We start from the raw sequence: 7,149 nt of genomic DNA, 5'->3' as shown, positions 1-7,149 counted from the left end.
GGAAGGTTTGGATCATCGAATCAGATGATGAAGATGGCCCACTGAATTTGTTGGTGTAGACGCTATGGAAACAGAGTTCCGTTTCTTATTCTTTGAAAGAGCGGTCTAGTGTGCTGCGAACGCGCACACCCATATGCACGTTCGTACTGGTGTAGGGTCCACAGTTATGTTCATGGTAAATCCACTCCGTCTGTCCATTTTCTCATCTCATTTCAACGGTTGAAACCAAATTTGAAACATATCCGGATAGCAGGTGGGCCCCAGATCAGTAAATTGTGGGCTGATCTGTCCGTTGGGCCACTTCCAGAGGGATCTAATGGATGAAATTTTACGTGTACGGTTAATTCATGGTCCCCAGGCCACGTATGAAGTTTCGACTTGATCAGATGGTGAGAACCCTATGATCTTGTATTTTGGACGTCTTTTAGGCCTATTTAAGATGAGTGGCTGGACTTTCTCTGATCTCTGACGTGTAAATCCTCGATCGTGGTCCCATGGGGCCCCGTCCAATGTCTTGGTGATGCCTGAGCTTTAAATCCATGCTTTTAGCATCCTTTCCAGTCCGTGCTCGTGAATACGCCCTGCAATCACAAACATGATTAAATCAGGCCGTTAAACAATACTATGTTTGTAAATCCTAGCAATAACTGGGGTCTGATATGCAATATTCGACCCTCAACACAACCCCCAACCAGCATCTTGCTAGTCCCGAGCAAGGTATGCAAAAAATAAATTGAGAATTACAAGACAATTTCTACAAACCCAAGAGATTTATGAAAAACAATTCAGATACTCGAATTCTAAGATTCATGAATGTTGGCATTACTTTCTCCTGGAATCAAGCTCACGGTACTTCATAATCAAGTTAAATATTAATCCATTAATTTGAACGATTCTAAATATTGAGTTCCATGAGTGTATAGTGTAATCTCGGCTTAACATTATTAAAATTCACTTCTCTAATTCAGGATATCATTGGTAACCACAAGAGAATTCATGATAACCAATACCTAAACCAAAGCTTGATTCATTCTTCCAGCTTTTGATGATTTTCACACTATGTCAACTTGTTTAAAAGTACAGCCAAGGAGGAGAATCGAACCTACACCTATAGGGAGCAAACCTATGGTAAAGACCGGTCGCCAAAAAGTTTATGAATGTCAACCTTGGGGAATCAAACTTTCACCTGTAGGGAGCAAACCTATGGTGAAAACCATTCGCCCAATCTTTTTAATTTCTCAAGTTGGTTCCTTTCAAGCTTAGTGATCACCAAATTAATCCTTCAATATCGAATGAAACCTTAATGTGTAAGCGCGATGTGACATGTAAAATTATGATTCACTCAATGTTTAAAACTTCTAATCATGGATTAATAGTTCTAACTTAACTGTGAAATCTAACAAATAGTTGAATCTAAGAGTCATCAATTCCAACATCACTTATCTTGTAATTCTAAATCCAATATGGTCGTCAAAATCGCTTCGAATTCATACGAAATTCTAGAAAAATTTAAAAATTTTCACAATTTCTGCTTAAGACTAAGAAAACACTGATTAAGAAACCTAATCTCTCACCCCCAACCGAAAATCTACATTGTCCTCAATGTAAAAGAAATAAGCATGCAATGCACATGGGACAACGGAAATATAAGAGGAGTGATGAAAAGATAGTACCTGGACGAAGGAATCAAGAGGCTTTCCAAAGATATCTACGTAAGAGCGGGTCAGCACAAGAGAGAAACCAACAGAAGAAAAATAAAAATGAAATCCTACCTACACCACTTTCGCAGGTACTCTCGATTGCATTTAGCGTATGCAATAAGCCTTTAAACCCCTATGTTGCCCCTAGTGGACGAGTTGTAGTCTCGTGAGGGTTTGCAGTAATGTTACCCATAAACATTGAACTAACTAAGGAAATGAAATAAAGAGCTGGGTTGCCTCCCAAGAGCGCTAAGTTTACTGTCTTCAGCCAGACAAATAAAGCAACTACCCTAGTCCTATGAAAGCTATAAACCTGCCTATACCTCCATCAGACTAGGAGATCAATCCTGGTAAACAAGAGCAGTCAGGGGCATGGACATGTCCTCTGAATCAAATTTCTCGACAAATGGTTTCAATCGATGTCCATTGACTTTAAACTCCTTGCCATTGTCGGGATCTCTTATCTCAACGGCCCTATAAGGAAAAACAGTAACAACAATGTAAGGGCCGGTCTAACGAGATCGAAGCTTACCCGGAAAGAGATGTAATAGAGAATTGTACAAAAGGACCTTCTGACCAGGCGTGAATGATTTTCACAAAATGTGTTAGTCATGAAATGCTTTCATCTTGTCCTTGTAAATTCTCGAATTATCATATGCATCATTCCGGATTTTCTCAAGTTCATTCAATTGAAGTTTGCGTAGCGAGCCAGCATTGTCAAGATTGAAATTAAGATTTTTAATCGCTCAGTACGCTTTATGTTCCAGCTCCACAGGCAAGTGACAAGCTTTCCCATAAACAAGTCTAAAGGGAGACATTCCAATAGGGGTTTTAAAGGCAGTACGGTATGCCCATAAGGCATCGGTCAATCGAATTGACCAATCCTTACGATCAGGGTTAACCGTTTTCTCTAGGATATGTTTGATCTCCCTATTGGAAATCTCAGCTTGTCCACTTGTCTGTGGATGGTATGGGATGCTCACCTTATGAGAGATACCGTATTTCTTCATTAAGCTCTCAAATGGTTTATTGCAAAAGTATGAGCCTCCATCACTAATGATGGCTCGAGGCGTTCCAAATCGAGAAAGGATGTTTTCTTTTAGGAATTTAATGATCGTGCGATAGTCATTAGTTCGACACGGAATCGCTTCGACTCATTTAGTGACATAATCCACAGTGAGCAAAATATACAGATTTTTAAAAGATTGGGGGAATGGTCCCATGAAATCGATGCCCCAGCAATCAAATGATTCAATGATAAGGATGGGATTCAAAGGCATCATATTTCGACAGGACAATGCTCCCAATTTCTAACAACGCTCATAAGCTTTACAAAACTCATGAGTGTCCCTAAACATAGTGGGCCAGTAAAAGCCACACTGCAGAATCTTGGCCGTGGTCTTTTTAGCAGAAAAGTGACCACCACAGGCCTGTGAGTGACAGAAGGAGATGACGCTCTGATGTTCATCGTCTGGTACACATCTCCTTAGAATTTGGTCTGGGCAATATTTAAATAAATAAGGATCATCCTAGAAAAAGTTGCGCACCTCGGTGAAGAATTTCTTCTTATCTTGCGCAGTCCACTGTGTCGGTATGGCACCTGTAGCAAGATAATTAGCAATATCAGCGAACCAATGTGAATGGGAGACTCAGAACAGTTGTTCATCAGGGAACATGTCGTTGATATGGGTCGTCTCAAGGGGATCAGAGGTATTAAGGCGAGAAAGGTGATCGGCCACAACGTTTTCTACTCCCTTTTTATCTTTAATCTCCAAATCAAATTCTTGGAGTAGAAGAATCCATCGTATCAAGCGGGGCTTAAAATCATTCTTAGAAAGAAGATACTTCAGTGCCGCATGATCTGTATAGATAATGATCTTAGATCCGATCAGGTAGGACCTAAATTTGTCCAAGGCGAACACTACGGCTAAGAGTTCCTTTTCCGTAGTTGAGTAGTTCACTTGGGCAGGATTTAGAGTCCTACTCGCGTAATGAATGACGTAGGGCCTCTTATCTTTTCTCTGGCCTAGGACCACCCCAAGAGCATAATCAGAAGCGTCGCACATAAGCTCAAAAGGAAGGCTCCAGTCGGGTGGCTGCATGATAGGTGCAGTGGTTAACATGCCCTTAAGATTGGTGAAAGCTTCCTGGCATTGCTCAGTCCACTTGTATGGAGCATCCTTTTGAAGAAGATTACATAAAGGACGAGAGAGGAGACTAAGTCCTTTATGAATCGCCTGTAAAATCCTGCGTGTCCTAGGAAGGATCACACGTCTCTGATGTTCTTGGGTGGAGGTAGGTTAGAGATAAGATCGATTTTTGCCTTATCTACCTCGATTCCTTTGGATGAGATGATATGCCCAAGGACAATTCCCTTCTGAACCATGAAATGGCACTTCTCCCAATTAAGTACCAAGTTCTTTTCTTCACATCTCTTCAACACACATTTAAGACTTTCCAAGGACTTACTGAAAGATGGACCGTAAACAGAGAAATCGTCTATGAAGACCTCTAGATATTGCCCCACCATATCAGAAAAGATACTGAGCATACATCGCTGAAAGGTGGCAGGGGCATTACATAGTCCGAATGGCATCCTTCGATAGGCAAAGGTGCCATAGGGACATGTAAATGTGGTCTTTTCCTGGTCTTCAGGGGCTATCTCTATCTGGTTGTAGCCCGAATATCCGTCAAGGAAACTGTAATAGGAATGACCAGCTAACCTTTCCAGGATTTGATCAATGAATGGTAAAGAAAAGTGGTCTTTTCTCGTGACGGTATTTAACTTCCTGTAGTCAATGCACATTCTCCAACCAGTAGTGACTCTAGTTGGCACGAGTTCATTATTAGCATTGGCTATGATGGTGATTCCGGACTTCTTAGGGACCACTTGAGTTGGGCTCACCCATTGACTATCAGATATAGGGTATATGATACCCACGTCCAATAGTTTAAGAACCTCGGCCTTAACCACTTCCTTCATGTTTGGATTTAGTCTACGTTGTGGTTGCCAAGCGGTTTTTGCATTATCCTCAAGATATATGCGGTGAGTACAAATCGAGGGATCGATTCTCTTGAGATCCGCTATCGTCCATCCCAGGGCTCCTTTATGCTCAATGAGAGTAGATATGAGCATACTCTCCTGTTCTTTCTCCAGGTGGGCAGAGATCACCACCGGGTATGTCTCATCTTGACCTAAATAGGCATATTTCAAATCAGAGGGCAAAGGTTTTAGGTCAAGCTTCGGCGGCTTGAGGTTAGATGGTAGAGGCACTACATCGGTTTGTGGTAATTCTTCAAATTGTGGCCTCCACCGGTTACCTTCAAGTACCGGTGCAGTATCAAGCAAAGCGCACGTCTCCCTAAGCATGTCATCATCAAAATCATAGGAGTGGGCCAGGTATGTCTCTAGATGGTCGGAGGATAAGGTCAGAGGTGTCGTATCTTCCACAAAAGAGTCAATCATGTTAATGTCGTGGAAATCGTCATCATCCTCTGCGTTGCTGCCATTATTGAAAAAAATGTTTGACTCCAATGTCAAATTTTCAAAAGACATAGTCATGACACCATTCCTGCAATTGATAATTGCATTTGACGTGGCAAGGAATGGGCGACTAAGAATGACAGGAATCTGAGTGCTCATGTTATTGATGGGTTCGGTGTCCAGGATGATAAAATCTACAGGGTAGTAAAATCTATCAACTTGGACCAACACATCCTCGATTATCCCTCTTGGTACACGAACAGAGCGATCAGCAAGTTGTAGTGTGGTCAGGGTGGGTTTTATCTCACCCAAATCTAACTGTTTGTATACCGAGTAGGGAATCAGATTTACGCTCGCTCCTAAGTCAAGAAGTGCGTGATCAATTCGATGGTTCCCGATTACACATGATATGGTTGGGCTACCGGGATCCTTAAATTTCTGCGGCACGTCTTACTTCAGGATGGCACTCACTTTCTCAGTCAAGAAGATTTTCTTTTAAATAATTTTTCATCTTTTGGTCGTGCATAAGTCTTTCAGAAATTTGGCATATGAAGGAATCTGTTTCACGACATCAAGTAGAGGAATGTTAACTTTCACTTATTTCAACACCTCTAGGATATCCTGAGAGTTAGAGAGAGTTTTGGTGAAACCAACCGTTGGGGGAACGGAGCAACTGGCTTCTCTAGAAGTTCCGGTTCTAATTTTTGTGGGGCATCACTGGATCCATCATTGTTGTCCTCTTCTGGTTCTTAAGGCTTTTCGGGCCTAACCGGAAGAGTTTTATCAATGATCTTTCCACTCCTAAAAGTGGTGATGGATTTAGAGTGCCCCATCTGATTTGAAGAGCTGGGATCATTAATCTCGTACTGCGGTTTAGGATTGGGGAGAGGTTGTGCAGGAAGCATCCTCTTTTCTATAACCGTCATACGAGAATCTATCTTTTGCATAAAATCTGTAATTCCCCGCATTGCCTGAGCCAGCTCTTGAATGGAATTTTGAACCGGTTCCTCTTGAGGTTTCACTTGATTTGGATTTTGATTGAAGAAACCTGGAGGAGTAGCCGTTTGTCCATTCCTCCAACTAAAGTTTGGATGATTTTTCCAGCCAGGATTGTATGTATTGGAGTTAGGTCCAATAAAAGGTCTTTGATAGTTGTTTACAGCATTAGCTTGTTCATTCAACACTCCTCGAAAGGCGGGTATTGTAGGACAATTTTCAGTTGTATGAATGTTGCAATCACAGATGCCGCAAACAATTTCATTAACCTTATCCTTCTTTCTTTCCATGGCCTCAACTTTCCTTATGAGCGTAGTCACTTTACACTTGAGATCATCCTCTTCTTTCAAGAGATATAATCCACCTTTCTCCTTTAATTGAGTCGGCCTAAACGTGGTGTTCGCCATTGGGTAATAGTCCCATGATTGTGTTTTTTCAGCAAGACTATCGAGGTAATCCCATACCTCGTCAACATCTTTATTAATGAACTCTCCATTACACATTGTCTCGACCATTTAGCGCATGGAAGATGTTAGTCCATCGTAGAAAAAATTTGTAATGCGCCACGTTTCAAATCCGTGTTGTGGGCATGAACTGACCAAATCTTTGAACCTTTCTCAACATTGGAAGAATGTCCATCTTCCTTTTAGGCAAAGTTCATGATCGCTTTTCTGAGGGTAATCGTTTTATGATGTGGGAAGAATTTTTTTATGAATTCCCTCTGCATGTCGTTCCATGTGCCAATGGATCTAGGACGCAGTGAATGTAACCACGTCTTAGCTTTCTCTTTTAAGGAAAAAGGAAAGAGTTTCAGCCTAATTGTATCCTCAGATACATTAGGAAAACATAATGTAGCTATAATCTCATCGAACTCTTTCAAGTGTAAATATGGACTTTCTGATTCAAGTCCATGGAATTTGGGAAGGAGTTGAATAACTCCTGGCTTAATGTCCATTTGTCCTGTGTTTT

General features: G+C 41.4%; 1 non-coding gene across 1 annotated transcript; it reads left to right on the top strand.

The window, feature by feature from the left end:
• The first annotated feature begins 6,753 nt into the window (after positions 1–6,753).
• On the top strand, positions 6,754–6,859 carry LOC131223383 (small nucleolar RNA R71). The gene has a single exon (XR_009160416.1). It is a non-coding gene; the product is annotated as a small nucleolar RNA R71 (small nucleolar RNA).
• The last annotated feature ends 290 nt before the right edge of the window (positions 6,860–7,149 follow it).

Source organism: Magnolia sinica, chromosome 1 (genome assembly GCF_029962835.1).
Source record: "Magnolia sinica isolate HGM2019 chromosome 1, MsV1, whole genome shotgun sequence".
NCBI lineage: Eukaryota > Viridiplantae > Streptophyta > Magnoliopsida > Magnoliales > Magnoliaceae > Magnolia > Magnolia sinica.
The sequence above is the reverse complement of the archived record's forward strand: the minus strand, read 5'-3'. Positions and strand labels throughout refer to the sequence as shown.